This window comes from Pongo pygmaeus, chromosome 16 (genome assembly GCF_028885625.2).
Source record: "Pongo pygmaeus isolate AG05252 chromosome 16, NHGRI_mPonPyg2-v2.0_pri, whole genome shotgun sequence".
Classification (NCBI taxonomy): domain Eukaryota; kingdom Metazoa; phylum Chordata; class Mammalia; order Primates; family Hominidae; genus Pongo; species Pongo pygmaeus.
Genome location: NC_072389.2, coordinates 103,140,924 through 103,162,322, shown reverse-complemented (window position 1 = coordinate 103,162,322; position 21,399 = coordinate 103,140,924). Strand labels below are relative to the sequence as shown.

At 37.1% G+C, this 21,399-nt stretch overlaps 1 long non-coding RNA gene across 1 annotated transcript in view; it reads left to right on the top strand.

Moving 5' to 3' along the window:
• LOC129014494 (uncharacterized) overlaps positions 1-20,853 on the top strand; it is a 120,970-nt gene extending 100,117 nt beyond the window's left edge. Inside the window, exons 4-5 of the long non-coding RNA XR_008494235.2 lie at positions 18,098-18,171; positions 19,056-20,853. This is a non-coding gene — a long non-coding RNA (uncharacterized LOC129014494). The remainder of the gene's footprint in view (positions 1-18,097; positions 18,172-19,055) is intronic.
• Positions 20,854-21,399: the final 546 nt, after the last annotated feature.

Sequence of the window (21,399 nt, the reverse complement as noted above, 5' to 3'; positions counted from 1 at the left end):
CTACCTCCCAGGCTCAAGTGATCCTCCCACCTCAGCCTCTTGCGTAGCAGGGACTACAGGTGCAAACAACCAAGCCTCACTAATTTTTTTTATTTTTTGTAGAGATGACGTCTCAGTATGCTGCTCAGGCTAGTCTCAAACTCCTGGCCTCAAGTAATTCTCTTGCCTTGGCCTCCCAGTGTTGAGATGACGGGTGTGAACCACAGTGCCCAGCCTGAAATTTTTTACTTTTCTATTTCAAATTCAAATTTTACATTTCAATTTCAAAATTTCAAATTGTTCATTGCTAGTATATAAAAGTTCAATGACTTTTTGGTATCTTTTAGCTTTGTTAAACTCATTCATTAGCTCTACTAATTGAATTGTGTATTCCTCAGGATTTTCTAAATACAGAATCATGTCATTTATAAAAAGACAGTTTTGCTTCCTTCTTACAAGTCTGCCTTCTTTTCAGTAATTTTATTTTTCTCATAGCAGTGTGTAGAACATCCATTCTATTCAACTTTGTTGAATAGAAGTGTGAGAGTGGGCATCCTTGCCTTGTACCCATTTTTAGGAAGAAGCATTTAGTCTTTCACAATTAAGTTTGATATAAACTATAAGTTCTTATAGATTGTTTATATCAGGTTGAAGAAAATTCTTTCTATTTGTAGTTTCTTGAGACTTATTATCATTGTTAGGTATTGCATTTTCTCAAAAAGTTTTTCTGTATCTACAAAATGATCAGGTTAATTTTTTTTCTTTATTAATATTATAGAAATGCCATATAATAATGACATACAATATTTTTAGCTGTTGCTGAATTCAGTTGGCCAAAAATTTATTAAGAATGTTTATATTTATATTCATGATAAATATTGGCGTGAAGTTTTATTTTCTTATGATGCCTTTCTCTGGTGTTGGTGATAGAGTAGTACGGGTTTTATAGAATGAGTTGGGAAGTGCCCCTTCCTCTATTTTTTGAAAGAGTTTATGAAGGATTTTTATTATCTCTACTTTAAATATTTGATAGATCACACCAGTGAAGGCTTATAGGCCTGGCTTCTTTTATGGAAAAATTTTTAATTACTATGGTAATGTCTTATTATAGTTAACTCGGGTTTTCTATTTCCTTTTGAATCAGTTTTGATAATTTATGTCTAAGTTTTATTTTATGTAAATTATCTAATTTTATGGCATATAGTTTTGCACAATATTATACTTAATTCTTTTAATTTCTTTGTATTTGTTAATAACGTTCCTTTTTTATTCCTGATATTGGTAATGTGTTCCTTTTGTTTACTTTTTGTCAGTGTAGCTAAGGGTGACTCAATTTTATTTTTGATCTCAAAAAAGCAACTTTTGGTTTCTTTCATTATTGTTACCACTTTCCTGTTCATTTCTTTTATTATCCTTCTAATGTTTAATATTTTCTTTCTTCTAGTTTTGTTTGGTTCCATTTCCACTTGTTGTATTAGTTTCTTAAGGTGGAAGCTTAAATCATTGATTTTAGAACTTTCTGATTTTGTTTAGTTGTTTTTTGCTATAAATGTCCCTCTAACCATTGCTTAACTGAACCCCATAAATTCTGCTAGACAGTACTTTCGTTTTTGTTAATTTCAGTATTTTCCTAAAATTCCCTTCTGGGTTATTTAAAAGTATGTTGTTAAATTTCCAAATATTTGAAAAAGCAGCTATTTCTAAGATTTCTGTTTGTTGATTATCTCTAATGCCATTGTGGTAAGATAACATATTTATAGGACAAAAATACTTTTAAAATGTTTTGAAGCTTATTTTCTGACCCAGAATATGCTCTATCTTGGCGAATTCCCCATATGTGCCTGAAAATAACATCTATCTTTAGTAGTTACACGAAAGGGTTTATATATGACAATTAGGTCAAATTGTTTTATAGTCCTGTTCAAGTCTTTAAACTTGCTGAATTTCTATCTTTCTTATTAATCATTGAAAGTAATTCACTGAATTCTTTCAGCAGTTATTGTGGAACGGTTGATATATCATTTCAATTTGCTAGTTTGTTGTTTCATGTGTTTGGGATTCTCTTGCTATATGTGTATACACATTATAGTTGTTATGTATTTCTGATGTACTTAAATTTCCCTCTACAAATTGCCCCCTACATATTTAGCCATTAAAAAAAATTCAGTCAATCTATGTCTTTGAATGCAAAGTGTTTTTGGTAGAAATTATAGAATCAGGTTTTAAAAAAAATCTAATCTGGCAGTCTGGTTTTTCACTAAAGAGTCTTTACATCTATTATCATTTTTATATGGTTAAAATTTTATTTGCCAATTTGCTTTCCATTTGAATGCTTCCTTTTTTATTTTTTTATTCCTCTCTTACTGTTTTGTTTTAGGTTACATAAATATGGCTTTACTTCTGTTATTTCTTAATATATTATTTTGAGGGTTCTTTTTTTGTAGTTGCTGCAGGCATAATATTCCTCTAAACCTACTTCAAAATAATACTAATTTAAATCCATTAAATATAGAAACTGCTTCACTATATGTCCCTTTTCTACCTTCTCCTTTTTGTTATTTTCCTGTATATGATAAACTCCTGAAACCCTTTAAAATTGTAATTTAAAAAAATTATAAGAAGATATGTGGCTACTTTATTAAGAATGATTTGGTTATTTTCCAGAACTCCCTGTTAAATCCTTGAATAGTCCTGTATTCTACATCTCACCTCCAATCGACCTGCAATTTTAGCCAAATGAAGCCTCTGAACTCCCTTGTTTTCTTGCCTCTGAGATTACTTTGACCACATTCCAAGTCAAGGGAGGCCTCTTCTCCTATGATGGGTAACTTCCTATTTTCAAAGCCAGCCACACCTTGATTGAACTAAGGCTCTGACAGAGCTGGCAGGTGGGATGGAGGATGGGAGCAGCCTTACTCAAAAATGTCTCAGATGACCACATTTAATACCAGAAGTTTGGTAGTTTTCATGAATAAACCCTTCTCTCTTCTATGCTTTTGGTTAAATACCAGGTTGCTGAAATGATTTTTTTTAATCATCTTATCCAGATTTATCGTTGCTTTTTTGGGAATAGGATTTGTTCATCTTCTCACTCTGTCACACTGGAAATTGCTCTCTGGACATGTTTTATTGTTAAAAGACACTTCTAAAAATACAATACAACCTAAAGATCTTAACTGTTCTCTGGACAAAATTTCTGCATTGCCTGTCAAGTTAAGCCTAGACTCTCCTGCCCAAGTTCATGGCTCATTTGTTGGGCCCCAGGCTGCCTTTAAAGCCTGTCCCTGACCTTGAGTGTGGCTTGACGGAATAGTCTACTCAACATTTCCCTTTCCTCTCCAGAATGAGAACTCTCTGTTCCACCACATGGACACTTCTTAGAGACTCTATTATTAGTCACTTTTATACGCAGTCTATTCCGCCACAGTGAGATAGTATCTTTTTTAAAGCAGAGGCTATGCATTATATATCTTCCTTGTTTCAAATGAGTGTAATTCAGATCCTTAAGCAGGAAAAGCATCACTGAATATTTGTTTCATAAAATAAGGAATAAAAACATGATACAGTTCCCTCTGAGGGCCAGTAATTAGCATCAGGCAGAATAAGAGAAATGCTGAAAAACGAGATCTTAAGAAAGAAATTCAAGATACGTAGTCTTGATTTCCTTAGAAAAATGATTACTTCATTAGTTCTAAGTGAGCATGGGATAGGAGGGATGGGGGCTTAAGGATTAAGGGTATTTAAAGCAGCCAAGGTTGAAGGCTGAGAGAAAACCAGGTTTGGATGAGAGATGGGAGTAAGAGAAGAGAGAAAAGCATAAATGCCCTGTGTGGGGTGCCCTCACAGAGCTCTGGACATAGCTTAGAGTAATTTTGAATTGAATGAAACATGGTCAGACTAGAGATATCCCTAGCCAGAAACCTAAGTGTGGGCTTCCTTCATCTCTGTGCACAAAACATAGATACATCTTTGGTCTTCAAATGCCTTTACAAAGTCAGGCAGTGTTCTCTGTAGAGAGCTGGCTCAATTTTCTTTCACCTGGTCATAAACATTCAGAGTGTGCATACAGGATTACACGAAGCTTTCTCTTCCCACACTAAGGCACAACTAAAATTTTCTGGTGCGAAGTAGAAACCTGGATTTTTTTTAATAGGAAATCAGAGTTAAGACCACTGTAACCACAGATTTATATGAAATAGAAATCACAACTGTTCATGATCTTTTAGATGCAAATTTATCAATAAGACCTAGTAAAGACTAGTGTTCTTTTTATGTCAATAGGCAAAATAGTACTATTTCAGAAATTTCTCTAAACTTTCAGTGGTTTACATTTTTACCTGCCTCAGATAATGTATTTACCATATTTGGTTTTTTAAAACCAAATTCATATGATGAATCAGTCTCACAATTTATAGTAAGATTAATTAATTTTTTTTGAAACAGTCTTGCTCTGTTGTACAGGCTGGAGTGCAGTAGCACAATCTTGGTTCACTGCAACCTCTGTCTCCTAAATTTAAGTGATTCTCCTGCCTCAGCCTCTAGAATAGCACCATGCCCAGCTAATTTTTGAATTTTTAGTAGAAATGGAATTTCACCATGTAGGCCAGGCCGATCTCGAACTCCTGATCTCGGGTGATCCACCCACCTCAGCCTCCCAAAGTTCTGGGATTACAGGCATGAGCCACCATGCTGGCCAAGATTAAAATCTTGTATTATGTTTCCACATTATTGAATTTAATTGAACTGTTTTAGAGTCCTTTCTGCCTTCCCTGATAGAATAATTGTGTACACTGGAGAAAAGTTCCTGGTTTATTACTGATTCTACACTAACTCAGTCCATTCTATGCTACCGTGAAGGAAGTCACAGCTCACACTTGTGAAAATGTACCTATTGACATTAATCACCATTTTATACTGCCCTAAATATATCAGATTAAACTTGGATACTTTTTTTTTCTGCTATAAGGTAAAACGTGTGTCCTTTTCACAACTTTTCACAACTGAACTGCTTAGTTCAATCTTATTTGTCCCTTGTGAAAAAAATGTAGATTTTACTACTCACAACAAATGTTTCTGCTTTCTTACAATATTTCACAATAGTCAATTTAAAGATCTCATCATCTGATGTAGCCCATGCTTACAGCTTGTTAAAAACACTCAATAAACCACAAGTTGGAGTCGAAGTCAGTGATATGCACTTCTTAAAGAATAAAATAACAACAGTAAAATATCTTGTCCTTTGCTAACATAATTCCTTCCTATTATCTCCACCGCCCTTGTTTTCCTCTCCATAAACCTTATTTTGATGTCTTAAAATGTGGATAATCCCTAACTTTGGTTAGTACTCTTTGGCTCAAAAGAAATAGTTCTTTAAGGGCATAAATATCTGAACATTTGAAATATAGATTATGTTCAGAATCAAGTCTACGACTTAAAAACAAAATTTTGTGCAGCTATTCCACTATTATTCTGCAAAAAATGACACTGTATCTAGTAGGAAGCCAGAAGGGGACAAGCGGAGTATTGGCAGTGGGCCAGAGTTTTGTGTTAACTTCAAGAGCAGAGGTGATTTTTAATGCTTCAACATCATTCATGAAATATTATATATATAATTTGTACTCACAGTAACAAGTGTGCTCTCCAAGGAAACATTAAAATAAATAGCTTCTTTAACTCTTTTGTACCTTGATCATATCTTATTTTGATGAACCTATAAAAGAGGAAGGTAAGATTGATGTTGGACAGATCAGGAGGGCAATCATGTAGTTTATTACATATTTATGACTCTGAAAGATCAAAGGATGTTTTTATGCACATAACTTGGCAAATGCATTTTGCCACGTTCAGATATGTTCCAAGTGACTTCAGTGGGGAAGTGAAAAGATCTGGCACTATGCCTGTAATGCTATTTGGCAAGACACTGAATGATGGTGGGATTCAAGAACACAATAACATACTGTATTACATGTATATGTACACACACTCTATATATGTATGCACACATTTACTGGTATATAGGAAACGTGTGACTGTATACACACTCTATGTAAATATGCTCAACTCTTACATAATCAAAGTAATTAGATGAAATAGTTATATCTATGTATAGTAATATTTTGCATACTGAAAATGTTTACATTATTCTTATTGCAACAATTTCAAGAAAATTTTAATTACTGTTAATACATCACAGATGATTAATATAGTACTGCATAGAGTATAACTAATATTTTTGTATTTTTACTAGAGATGGGGTTTCACCATGTTGGCCAGGCTGGTCTCGAACTCCTGACCTCGGGTGATCTTTCCTCTTCGGGCTCCCAAAGTGCTGGGATTACAGGCGTGAGCCACCGTGCCTGGCCCCTACTTCCTGCCTTTAAAGTTGATTCTTCAAAGGTTGATTTACATTTGCAAAACATCATGGCTAAAATAATCAGAGGACAAACATTAAATGCTGACCAAAGTAAGACAACATACTAGATGTTATGTTAAAAATAACCAGAAAGGTTTGCCATTAAAACATGTAACTTGGTCTAATTTTACAAAAACAAGATGACTGGTTGCTTGATTTTTCCTTTTAGTCTTGTCTTTTTTATAAGTGAGTAATTTGGGAGGGCAGCTTGAACAGCAAGTGGAACAGCACCTAAATACTGGTACTTCTTGCCTTGTGTTGGAACTCACACATGTGAAAGGTACAGGTTTGCGTGAGGTTTCCTACAATGCACACTGTATACATGTATGTAGACTAAGGCTAAGACAACGCTATTAGTTAGCCTCAGGGGTAAAAATGTCCTCTTGCAAGTCATTCTGTGCATAAATGATTCTCCAAGGTGTGAAAGCAGAATCTGTTCTTCCAATAGGACAGCTAAATGCAAATATTTGTGTTTGAGCTTCATAAGCTTGAAAATAAAGAATAATTCCAGATTATAATTTTATACTAATTGACTGACTCATACAGTTGAAGAAGGAGGGTATCAAAACGTCCTAATAAAGTACCTGTCAACATCATGGAGGGGAGTATCAGTATTACCTGGAGCTAGGGTGACTCAGGGCTTCTCGTTGCATGACTGTTGTTATTATGTGTATATGTGTTATATTTGAATATGCGAGTGTGTGATGTGGTATAGTATAGCATAATTAAAATGTGCTTCATGCTCTGATTATCTGTAGAATTGTTTTTTATAAAAAGCTTAGTTACTATTCACTGATAGAATTTGTGTTGCTCCAAAAAAATTATAATTTACAGATATAAATTTGTGACTGTAGGTATAACAAAATATGTATTAAGAAGAGTGTGCTCCAAAAACCCTAAAACATTTATTAGTGCTGTCACAGAATTAAGAAGACATTCTATAAATGAAAATTTGAACTAGAAAAGTACAAATTCCTCAAATTTTATATGACTTGAAATGATATTCCTTAATGTTCTTACTAGGGACTTTTTCCTTTTTTTTTTCTTCTTTTAGGCTTACTTGCTTCCACTTTCGTCAAATCCCAGTGAATCCCAAATTCTTTGTTAAAAGTAGACAGAAGTCTAGGCTTTAATGAAGAACCACATCCCCTCCCCACTAGCCATGTGATCAAGGTTAACATCATCCATTATAAGCAATGTAGATAGCATGCGTTCTTGTTATGATGTGATGAGAATGACGTTTTACACCTGTGGTTTTCTCCCCAAAACCCATCACCACAATCAAATCATGAGAAAATCATCAAACAAATCCGTATTGAGGGACACTCCACAAAATGCCTCACTGCTACTTTTTTTTTTTTGAGAAGGAGTCTCGCTCTGTTGCCCAGGCTGGAATGCAGTGGTGTGATCTCGGCTCACTGCAACCCCCGCCTTCTGGCTGAATCAAACGATTCTCCTGTCTCAGCCTCCCAAGTAGCTGGCTGGTACTACAGGCGCACGCCACCACGCCCGTCTAATTTTTCTATTTTTAGTAGAGATGGGGTTTCACCATGTTGTTCAGGATGGTGTCGATCTCTTGACCTCGTGATTAGCCCATCTTGGCCTCCCAAAGTGCTGGGATTACAGGCTTGAGCCACCATGCCTGGCCACTGCTACTCTTTAAACTGTCAAGGTCATCAAACACAAAGAAAACCTGAGAAATTGTCACAGCCAAAAGGAGCCTAAGGAGACATGATAGCTAAATGTGATATGAATGATATGAATCTTGCGTGGGACTTGGAATGGAACAAAAGGATAAAATAAATCAAACAAACAAAAAAGGAGGTTAAAAACTAAGGAAATCTAAATATAGATTTCATCTGAGTTTATTTATTTAGTTAATACTGCATCAGTATTGGTTCATTCATTTTGACAAATGTGGCTATGATAATTTAAGATTTTGACAATAGAAGAAATAGTGTGGGATATATAGGAATTCCTTGTGCTATCTTAGCAGTATTTCTATAAATCCAAAACTGTTTTAAAATTTTAATTTATTTATAAAATACCCCTCTCTGCCCCAGAATTCTGGTCATAAAATTATCTCAAATTCCAGGGACCCATGAATGGCCAAAGCCTTAAACAAGAAAATAATCCCTTTTCTGTTCAAGGACTTTAGAAACAGACCCATCCAACCAAAAATCATCGTCAGTGATGCAGCTTTAACATTCTCCTACACATTTTTAATGGAAATGTAAATGGAGCTAAAGATTCAGGACTTCCATTTTAGAGTAATAATAAGAGCTAGCATCCCCTGAGCCTTTATTATATACTAGCTCCATGTGAAACTCTTTTCATGGATTAGCTCTTGGAAGCTGTTCAACACCCTCCACAGTAGAGACTCTGATTGCCCCCAGATGGGAAGATCATTTGCTCTTGTATCTGTGACAGGCTTGCCCCTGTGATGGTGCAGTTTTAATTCAATGCTGGGCTTGTAGAGGTCTCTCTGCTTTCGTTAAACTGAGTGCCCCCATTCAGATGACTAAATGGCTATTCAACAAGTGCCTGCACTGGGCTTCCTGGCATAAGATGTTCGACACTGTAACATCGCACAGGGTCTCCAGTGAGACCATTCACCTACAATGGAGAACAAGAACAGTCAGTCTTAATCCTACAGGCAAGAGTTCATAACATGATCTGCATGCCCCACAAGGCAACAGAAGCATTTATCTAATGATTCTGGATACAGAAATAGCAAGATGGGGTCTACGTAGTTAGTGAATTCTGGAATTTTGAAAGTACACTAGAAACAAATCTCTGTGTTATTTCAATTAATCAGTCTCATAATCACTCTTAGTTGGTCCTGCAGAAAACACTGAGGAAAAAATGACTACATTGAGTCAAATCACCAGTTTACTTCAAAGCTGGACAAGAGCACAGCACCCCACACTCAGAAGGAGCTCCACCTCTGTCCAGTGCTCTGTGGGCATCATCTGGAAATTCTTAATAATTTTGGAACAAGGGGGCTCTGCCTTTTCATTTTGCAATGGACCCCACAAATTATATCCCAGTCCTGTGTGTAAGTTTTATGTTTGTTTTTCTCAAATGAAATCTCAAGTGCTGCATTTCAAATTATATCTACCAGTGTAGCCACACAACTTCATCTTTGCTGAGTCTTCTTCAAAAAGAAGAGCTATTCTTAAGAAAGTAGGTTTATACTAATTCCTACATAAAATGTCTCAAATCAAGCGGTGAAGTAACAGGACTCAACTCCTATCTTTCTATCTTTCTGTTACCTGTTTGCAAACACTGAGTTCAAAAGCCCAGGCGAGTAGACACATTGGACCTGTGGTGAGATCCTAATCATAGATACAGACACTGTCAAACAAACCAGGAGAAAGTCATCAATGCACGGCTATTTTCCTATCTGGCCTGGTCTAGAAGATTGAATACCCCAGTGGTTGGCCTACAATCACAGTGCAAAATTACGAAACTGAGAATGGTTCAAGAGAAAGGATCCTATAAAATCATGTGGCAGAAATATTTTAAGGCCTTTTATCTGCAACTGACTTTATACTCACCCGAGCCAGGCAAACTCTGACCTCCAAATTAGCCAAGAGATGAAAATAAATTCCCTCTATTAAAGAGAAGTTACGGACAAACATTAGCAAAGGATTATTAAACGGAATCACACATAGACTTTGTACACACCGAAGGAGCCCAATACTAGTAGTTTTGAATTTAACCAGGCAAAATTCTCATCACACCAATGAAAGTGTTATTTTTTGTTTGTTTCCTGCAGAAAAACTAGAACCGGGAATAGATATTTCTACCAGTATTTTTGCAATGCCTCATCATCGAGAAAAGTATAAAGAAATCTACTGAGAATGCCATCAGAGTGACATGTCTTCCTTAAATATAAGAATTTTCTGAGTGCTGCTAATTCATTCTATTTAAAGAACCCGATTTTAGAATCACCTGCCTAATGGAGAGATTTGGTTATTTCCACTTTGAAATCAACTATAGAATACCCTTTTTTTTTTTTTTTTTTTCGCTCTTGGCTTTGGCTTTACAGCAGCCTCTAATTCTTACTCCTACAAATATCCCTAGTGCCTTCTTGGGCTTTCTCTCACCCTTCCTATTGTGTCCTCCTGAGGTCTCTGCCTCTCCCTGGAGAATCTGGGGACCAGGGCTTGCTTTGGTAGCTGAAGGCCCCTAATGAGAGTACCGCTGACATCCCAGCCTCTAAGAAAGTGCCTTGTCTGCGTGGTCGCCTCAGAGAATGCTTGCAGAGGGTATCTTCTCACCCCTGTCAAGAGCTTTTGTTGAGTTCAAAACCTTATAACAATTAGAGTGGAAAAGCCTCACCGGGTTATTTAGATGTTATCTCTGCTGGCAGAGAAATTTTCTGCAACATAGCCTGTAAAACTTGTAAACTAAAGTTAATTGGCAGAGAATCCTCTGGTGTTCTAGAGATAATTGTGGGACACTGTCAGGAGGTTTCCTTTGGGTTTACAATGGAATAATAAAATATTCTTTTTTCTTAGCTTTCTTTCTTCTTCTTTTTTTTCTGGTCTCAACTCTATTTATCTTGATTCTTCCTCTATGAGATTTTTCAAATGTACTACCACAGGACAAAGACCAATTTCGCTCATTTGTAAAAATTAACTAGTTTCATGTTCTACATGTGTCAATGTATCTGCCAAGCTCAGCTTCCACTTCACCCCTAAGCAGAGAGTCTTTTGGGCTGTTGTCTACAGCAGATGGATTTGATGGGATCGCCTATTACCAATGGGCACCAATTAATAAGCTCGTAAAGGGCCCAGGATATGTACTACTCCTCCTGAAAGTGAGGCGTGACTTCAATTCGATTTTCTTTCTTGGAAGTTTGAATTAGAAGATGCAAAGGAACTAGATGGTAGTGGGGGCAGGCGAGAGATCCCCATGTAGAATTAAAGGTGCCAGCCATACATATATATGCAAGAGAAAGAAAAGAATAGACACCTGTGGGGAGAAAATCAGAACTGTGAATAACCCTGAGAGACCCGGAGAATAGCCACAGCTCTTCTCTTTCCGATTATATTGCATAGAAGTTCCACCGGTTCTTTATTTCATGTCTTTCCATTCAATATGATCTTTACGGAACCAATGTGGAAGAAGCTTGTATAATACTCTATCCTTCTTAGCTGAGCTTACTCAATTGAACTATTTTTAAAATGTTTGACTATTTAACTGGGACACTAAGACAGAAGGTAGGAGTAGAGGTCCTGTCCTCATTTTCTGCTGAGAAATAGGGAAGAAAAAAATGAAGACAAGGTGTGGATTTCCTGTTGGGAACAGGATGCATCTGGTGCCATAATCAAATTTACTTCTCACACAGCCTTAGAACGGGGGTGCAATTATACCCCTATTAGGTGAGATTGGGTGTGTTCAGGGTGGTATGGGTGAAGAACATACCCCTATTTGATATAGGGAAACCGAGATTTGAAATGTTATCTGTCCAAAGTAATTGAAGAATCCAAGATTTAAACAACTTTTTTCCAATTTTAAATCTCACAGTATTTTCATTATGCAATGTCACTTAACTACAATATCAACAAGGTAAACGCAAAAAGAAGAAAGAAAGAAAAGAAAAAAAAAGGAAGGAAAGACAGAAGGAGAGAAACAAGCACTGACTGAGTCCTTACCACATGCAGGGTGCTTTACATGTTACTTAATTCAGTCCTCACGACAACATGCAGAACAGAACTGACATTTGTATTTTTATATATGAGAAAACTGAACCTAAGAAAAGTCATCAAAATTACATAGAAAAGGGTGGAGCCAAGACTTAAGCTAAGCCAAATTGACTCCTGTACATCAGCTTCCACTAAACTGTGGCTTGGTCCTGGAGAAGCATCCATGCCAGAACAACAGAACAATTATAGATGCATGCGTACCTTGAACAAATATAGAGTTAACAATGAGTTAACAATGTAGATATAAGTACAAACAAAATGTGAGTTTGGAGAGAGCCATCATAACACAGACACATCCAAAACACTTACGGAGTCTGAAAACAATGGAAGAGCATGGATGCCCAAAACAATGGAGGAAGCCATGGATTGTGTCCACCCCAGTGGACACTGCAACACGCAAGCAGCCAGTGGACTAGCAGGACTCCCAGAATGACACTGAGATGACAAAGGCAGCACATGCTAATGTACAATGTGCTCATCACTTCTAACCATTATTGTATATTTCCCTAGGTTTTCTGAGGAATGGGCAAATTTGATAGCTGATAGGGTTTGGATCTGTGTCCCCACCGAATCTCATGGCAAACTGTAATACCTAGTGTTGGAAGCAGGGCCTAGTGGGAGGTGGGAGGAGATGGAATCATGCTGGGGCGGGGGGTGGTGGTTTCTCCTGAATGGTTTAACACCATGGCCCTTGGTAGTGTCCTCAAGATAGTCAGTGAGTTCTCCTGAGATCTGGTTGTTTAAAAGTGTGAAAGTGTGTAGCACCTCCCCCGTCTGTCTCTCTTCCTCCTGCTCCAGCTGTGGAAGATGTGCTCGCTTTCCCTTCACGTTGCACCATGATTGTAAGTTTCCTGAGACCTCCTCAGAAGCAGAAGCCACTGTGCTTCCTATACAGCCTGCAGAACCATGAGCCAGTTAAACATCTTTTCTTTGTAAATTACCCAGTCTCAGGAGTGCGAGAATTGACTAATAAAATGGTATATTTATAATAAAATGTTTCTTTGAGTATAGGTCTGTTTCCATTCACTAATACAAATTATAATGACCAGATTGACAGGTGTTGAATGTTATCTATGTGCCAACCTCTTCAAACACTTATTGTAATTTATTCTCATCAGGATTGCTAGTATCCCTATTTTTAGAAGCAACAACTGAAACTCATAGTGGTTGGAGAACTTCTCTAAAAGCATGTAACTATTACACAGAGAGACAGGGTTCCAGCATAATCAGACCTGCTTCCAATCTAGTGCTCTTTCTACTGTTCCTCAATTATTATCACAGCTACTAGGCACTAGCCAGATGACAGACATTTCCACCTTCTATTGTATGGTGCACAAGCCATGCAATGTAATAAGGAGTCAGTATGAAAGTTTTGCATTTCTAGGTTTTTATTAACATAAAAAACCATCATGCCCTTCTACCTTAAATAACTAACTAAATAAAATCAAGTGTGTGTAAAACCAAAATAAATTCAGCTGTTTGCAGAGCACTTGGCACATAGTAGGGACATAATAATTACTTGCTGAATAAACGCATGAACAATTCAGAGAACTCTTGATTGAATGTTTCTTTTCTTTAACTTGCCTATTCAGCATAATCCCACAGATTTTGAGCCAATTATTAATGCTGGAAATGCGTTTAAGGGAACAATGCTTTTGAACACAAAGAACCAAGTCACTTTGGTGTGTAGTGGTGAAGCCTGAGCCTTTTGTCCCTCTGTAGGCAGTTTACTATTAAGCTTACTGATTAGCTAATCAGCAATTAATTTAATTATTAATGCTATTTACATATTTGGATTTTTGCTGTCATTAAGCAAACCCTGCTACCCTCCCCTTGCTTTGAATTTTAAACTGTAAAAAAGGGTTAAGAAGAGAGAAGATAAGTGACAAATGAGGCTATGAGATGCCAAACAAACCAGAGTGACTTGTAATGAGAGAGTACACATAAAGGCGAAAAGGAATTACATGGAAGCTGAGTGAAGGAGGGACTATTTCTCTGTAGGGACTTCCCAACTTTGAGGTAGAGACTATGTATAAATGCACATCTTTACACGATTTATAACAAAACCTGGGAGCAAGTACAGCTGCTGGCTGAAGCCACATGTCTCCATAATTTCCACGGTAGTTGGTGGCAGTAGGGGAGGGGTCACACAATTTTTCAGCATCTTTGGTCTCAGTTTTGTTTAGCCTGAAATTCAGCTGAAAATGCTGCACTTCAACTAAATATTAACATGCACTCTCCAGAAAGAACAAAAAAGGTATAAATTATGTCTGATTGAACAAACACAACCCGGCTGTTGAACAGCCAGTCAATGGAGAGGGCAGGGAGAGGCAATGGAGCAAGGTAATGTGTAATCTCACCAGTCAATGGACTGTGGGCAGGCCTGGGCAGCCCATCGCTGGAGGTGTCAGGGAGATAAATAGCAGAGTGTCCTCCTCAAAAATATGATTAATACCCTCCTCGGTCCACTGCTGAAGATGTAGTGGGTGCAGCTGGTCTGGACAGCAGTTGCATAGAGGGAAAATCCAGGACGATCGCAACGGAGCAGAGAGGGCAAAGAGGAGGACAAACAGCCACCTGACTGGGGATGCTGAGGCCTGGAGGGTGGGGCGGGGTCTTCACTGGCCAAAGGTCTTTGTAGGCTGTGGCTTAAGTAATGCTTAGGGCCCTGTCATGCCTGTGTGCCTGAGCCCCAGAGGCCATTGTGTTGAGGGAAAAAGACAAGCTAGAGTTGAATGTTTGTGGAATAAACAATGATCTTGAAGAACTGTGTTATTTATAACATAAGTGCTGTGTGAGCAACACGCTGTCTTCAAACTACTTAATTCTCACAGATTAGTATGAGGTAATGGGAGAGAGAACTCCTCTTCTTCAGGTGGAGAGACTGAGGTCCAGAGAAGTGAAGTAACTTGTTCAAAGCCATGTCTTCAATAGGTGGGACAGGGGTCCAGAGCTCACAAACTTTCTCGCTAAACCAAGCTGACTCCCCAGAGATTTGAAAACAAAACAAAATCAAAAAGCCCTTTGATCAGAGTTCATCTTTGGCCATTTACTGCAGTTTCCTCTTATCATCTCTTCTGCCCCTTCCTTTAAAGGGTTTTAGTCAGACTTTTTTTCTGATTTTCTGTTTCTTTATAGACAAGGATGTCAACAAAGCATTTTCTAAAGTTTTTAGCTCTATGTTCACTTACTTTGTTACACACACACAATCACACAACGATTGTAATGACAACCAAATTGATACGTTCTCCTATTTCACTGGCAGAGACAGGAGAACTTTCTGCTCTGGGGCAACTATGACTGCCATATTTTCCTCCTCAGGTAATTCCTCCTGAGTGGTCAAGATACTACAATGTTAATAAGGCCAACACAAAACTTGTCCTGGCGCACTACAACACCAGGATGGTGTGAGACAACAGGAACACAGAAGGGAGGTCTACTTAAACCTAGAATTACTGGTTTACTGCCTGTTGTTCTTAAATGTAGTGAACTGAAAGCGGAGTTTTACAAAACTTAATATTGAAATTCCAGAAATGAAAAAAGTAAAGACAAATATTTGAAGTCCAATCCAAGTTAACTCTAATCAAGAATTGGTCTTATATTACACTTTACAAGTGTGGGATGAATCCCAAAGAAACGGGTGAAACATCAGAAGGTGAGAAGGAGTAACAGAAAAACTGAGGTATCAAGTTGACGATACAATCTAATAGACAGTGATCACTGTGTATAAATGGAAAGATGTTGGAGGGAAAACATTACCCAATAATCCAAAGGGTTTCAATGATTTGATCTCAGTAATCAGAATCATTATGATAATGTATTTATCATGTGTCATAGTTTATATTTTTCAAGGTCCCTCCACAAGTGACTTCCAGGATATCTTAATTGGTATAATATCCAATACGGCTTTCCAAACTGTCATGTACAAGTGAATCACTTGGGACTTTGTTAAATGCTGATTCTTATTTAGTAGTGGGGCCTGAGATTCTGCATTTCTTAAAAGCTCCCAAGGCATGTGGATGTCACATGTAATATATTTTGAGTATCAAGGCTCCATCATACCTCTTGGATGGTGAAACTGAGCAAACACACAAGTAGTAGTAGGTAGAAGAGCCAGAATTTGAACTCAGAGATGCTTGACCAGAAAACTCATACCTCCCTGGCATATCACTGCCCCTCAGATGAGGGTATGCCACTCAGTTCCAAAAGAGTTTTGACATCAGTTGCAAAAGCAGTAGGAAATAGGAAATTAAGTTTCTGAAGTGACAATGTTCATCTCAGGTCAGAGTGACCTCTTCGTAAGGTCTCCAACATCTCTTTGATGTTGTGTCTCTTTGTGCCTCTGAAGAGATGTTTAAACAAATTCCCTGCTATAGAGATAGCCAGGTAGGACCACCACTACAGAGCAGAGTAGTTCCTCCTGGACACACTCATAGTTGTTTAGAGTCAAAGTGTTTATTGACACAGTCTAGAGGGCAAGAGCTTGCCCAAGCTCCCCTAATCTGGCCATGGTGGAGATCTTCATGCATCCTACATTTCTAAAGTTGGTTTCACACCACACTCCCCCACAATCTTTTAAAGCTTTACCAAAACAGGAAATGAAGGTTATGCTGACGTGACTCTAAAGCCACCACTCCACCAAGGTAATTGGGATACACTCACTAAAGGTAAAGCCAATGGCCACAATTTCATATCATTTTCTTGTTCTGGACTTAGACACGTCTGCATATTGTAAACAGCCAAAGGATGGATATATAAACTATCTGATTGTAAATTATTTCTACTGTTTCAGACTTTGTATCACAGCAATTCTTGTTGGATTTTATATCTATCATTAGATTATTCATTTTTTCATGCTTACCACAAATATTTCTTAATTCTCCAGCATAAGCCACAATCTTGAAATATGATAAAAAATTATGTATCTATTAATACATATACATAAACAGATATATAATAATATGTGGTAAAATATAAATACACATTTATGCATGTTTTTGTACATACAATTATTTTCCACTCAGTTTTAGTATGAAAAAAGAATAAAATAAATGAGTGGTTTGGTTGCCAAATTAGTTTGGGAAGTATGCTTTATACCTTCTTAAAAAATCAAAACAATGTAAAAACTCTTATGGTAAAGAAATTTATTTAACATTATTTAGTTTTGCATTTCTAACAAGTATTTAAGTTTTGTTTGTTGTTTGTTTTTACTTCCTGTTTATAAAAGGCTCACAGAATAGTGCTCTGTAGACCCTTCCTCAGGAAATGAATCTTGTATCAATGAGTCTATTTCTGGTTTATGGTATACGTAGTACAATATAGTAGACACACTTGAATTTGGTTTTGATCAACTGTAATCTTTTAGGTCGTTGCAACAATGAAACGTTTTATTTGTAGAAGTGTGAGATAAATTGTATCCTTTCACATTTTCTATTTTGGACATTCCCTGAAATGAGTGTGTTTCTAATCAGTTGCTTCCTTTCACCAAAAAAAAAAAAACGGAAAGAAAAAATATATACGATGTTCAAGAGACTTTAAATAAAGTGTAAGGTAATATTTTTTCTCGGAATTTAGCCTTTCTGATAGGTGCATCACATGGACATCACACAAATGACACAATGCATGATTAACATGACACCAAAGATGAGCTATCATTTTTAGAAGTGTAAGAAGAATTTATTTATCATGATACAAGGTATCATATCAGAAAATCATGTAAATATTATCAGAACTGTTCATTGAATTCATCTCATTAATGTCACAGGTTTGGAGCGATCATCTAACCTAGGCTTTCAGTTCCCAGGTGTCCAAAGACTAGAAGTGACACACTCAAAGTCACACAGCTGGTGAGCTGAGTAATGTGGACAGAAACCCTTCCTTATCTTTAGGCACCAAGAACTGGACTCTGCCTCAGGAGCCTCAGGAAGCTCCTCGAAGGGGTCTAAGGCCATTTCCTCCTCTAATTTCATGTGTTCTTATGTTTCAAAAGGACTGGTTGAAAACTAAAATCTTAAATCAATTCATGGTGTCAGGAATGGAGCAGGATAGAGATCGTTCCTGAAGGTAAATATAAATTTGACATTTTCCCAAAATTTTACATAAACAAAATAAAGTGAAAAATTCTAAGGACAAGGTATTGAAAAGAAAAGTATTTTGAGTTTAAGAAATAAAAAAGTGATCTGTTAATTGACTTGTACAAATCATTTTCTTGATTTATTATGTAAATAGCCACACAAATTGAAATAGTTTTTAGTATAGTTTGGATATTACATTTTAGGACTCTGGGGGATGCGGAAGGCTTAGTATTTGGAGACATCACCACCACATTAAGGAGAATTTCATTCTATAGTGGAGATGAAGAAAATACAGAAAACTGACATCATCCTTGCACTTTCTTCTCCTGAATACATAATCTCTCTTTAAGTAAAACACTAAATAAATTCATGGACTCAAGACTCAGGCTAAAACTAGATGCTTTCAAAGGCCCTGGTTAATGAGGAATCTTTTAAATGTCACATCTACAGTGCAAATTAACCAATATTGCATAGCAAAAATCTCTCACAAGAAATCTGGTCAATGGTTTATGACAAAAAAATTAATGCTTTCGTCAAGAATAAGGGTTAAGTTTAGTATTAATCATAAAATGACCTTTAATTGCCAAACAAAAGCACTTTGTTATTTCACTACAATCCTGAACTCACCCTGAGCATTAAAAAAAGTCATAATTTGCTTAATATAAATATATTAAAGTATTAAGCCCGCTCTGCTACTCAATTAGTAAACATGTCAAGGGGTGGGTGAGTTATTCATGGTTCAGAGGGCCAGCCCCTTTTCACAGGGAACTTTTTTCACTCTAATGAAATGATGGATAATCTGGAAGTAGGTGCCTTAAGAAGATATTAATCATTCTCTGTGGTAATGTTAATCATGCATTCCATCATCTCCAGATGCCGTGGATCACCTTCCTCTGAGACAAAGGGCACCCGCCAGAGAGTCCTTTTGATCACCTTTCTACAGAGACCCTCACATGCGGCTGACATTAAGACAGCTTTAGATTTCAGGGCATCCTTAAAATAAAAATGGCAAATGTCGCACAAAACTCCTTCAACTGATTTTTGAGCAACATAAGCTGAGATCTCTCTCAAGCCCTAATTATTTACCTTTTTTTACGTTACTCATATTATAACAGGAAGGGACTTAAGCTACAGAAGTGGAACACAGAAGTCCATCAAGTAAAATCCATAAATGTATGTCTTGGCAAACTGCTTTTATAGTCTAGGCTTCTAATCTTACAAAATGTTAGTGTTCAGCAGGTCAGATTTATCTCTTAAAATGTCTCTGATGTCTCCTTGAGTTAATGAAACAGCGTGCCTCCAGAGATACTTCTAGCCAATTAAACATTTTTATGGCTAGTGTTTCTTTAAAGAGAAAAAAATGTTAAGTGCAATCTGAGGGCATATCTTATGAGGCTAAAATAGCTCCCATCACAGACTAATTTTGAATACTTCATAGACCCCAGTGCCTGAAGAAGAAACCTGGAATGATTCCTAATGCTAAGAGGTTGCTCCGTATAAATTGCCTTGGAAAGATGAACCTGAGGGAAACCAGTAATACTCCTGTCATCCTGCAGAAGTATTAAGGACTCTAGAGGTTAGATAATATCTTCAAATACAAGACGCAACATTTTCTTAAATCCACATGCATACGTGGCCCCATCGGCAACTGTACCAGAGGGTAACTGATGAGATTATAAGATCTCCTTTGCGGGGACAACTTTACTTGCAGGCAAACACTCCCTGTATGATGGCTTATAATACTCAGACACAGTCACTAAATATTTTGATCAACATGTGTGTACACAAACAGCTGGGGACTCACTTCTGGCCTGCTGGAGAAAACTGGTTACTTTGTTCTTCTCTCAAATTTAGCCCTCTAGTCACCCTCCCTGCTTGGCTGGTGTATCTCAATAATCCACCAAATTAGCAAAATAAGTTTATGTAGGTGTATTTGTGATTTGCCTAATGGCTTGCTTTATTGGGTTTTCTAACTCCAAATACTTTCACCAACATTTTACTTCACGTCCAATTTTCCTCTACCCCCATAAATAGGCCATATTCTAAACTTTGTCTGGTACCAAAACAGAGATATAGATCAATGGAATAGAACACAGCCCTCAGAAATAACGCCACATATCTACAACTATCTGATCTTTGACAAACCTGACAAAAACAAGCAATGGGGAAAGGATTCCCTATTTAATAAATGGTGCTGGGAAAACTGGCTAGCCATATGTAGAAAGCTGAAACTGGATCCCTTCCTTACACCTTATACTAAAATTAATTCAAGACGGATTAAAGACTTAAACGTTAGACCTAAAACCATAAAAACCCTAGAAGAAAACCTAGGCATTACCCTTCAGGACATAGGCATGGGCAAGGACTTCATGTCTAAAACACCAAAAGCAATGGCAACAAAAGCCAAAATTGACAAATGCGATCTAATTAAACTAAAGAGCTTCTGCACAGCAAAAGAAACTACCATCAGAGTGAACAGGCAACCTACAAAATGGGAGAAAATTTTTGCAACCTACTCATCTGACAAAGGGCTAATATCCAGAATCTACAATGAACTCAAACAAATTTACAAGAAAAAAACAACCCCATCAAAAAGTAGGCGAAGGACATGAACAGACACTTCTCAAAAGAAGACATTTATGCAGCCAAAAAACACATGAAAAAATGCCCACCATCACTGGCCATCAGAGAAATGCAAATCAAAACCACAATGAGATACCATCTCACACCAGTTAAAATAGCAATCATTAAAAGTCAGGAAACAACAGGTGCTGGAGAGGATGTGGAGAAATAGGAACACTTTTTCACAGTTGGAGGGACTGTAAACTAGTTCAGCCATTGTGGAAGTCAGTGTGGCGATTCCTCAGGGATCTAGAACTAGAAATACCATTTGACCCAGCCATCCCATTACTGGGTATATACCCAAAGGACTATAAATCATGCTGCTATAAAGATACATGCACACGTATGTTTATTGCGGCACTATTTGCAATAGCAAAGACTTGGAATCAGCCCAAATGTCCAACAATGATAGACTGGATTAAGAAAATGTGGCACATATACACCATGGAATACTATGCAGCCATAAAAAATGATGAGTTCATGTCCTTTGTAGGGACATGGATGAAATTGGAAATCATCATTCTCAGTAAACTATTGCAAAAACAAAAAAACCAAACACCACATCTTCTCACTGATAGGTGGGAATTGAACAATG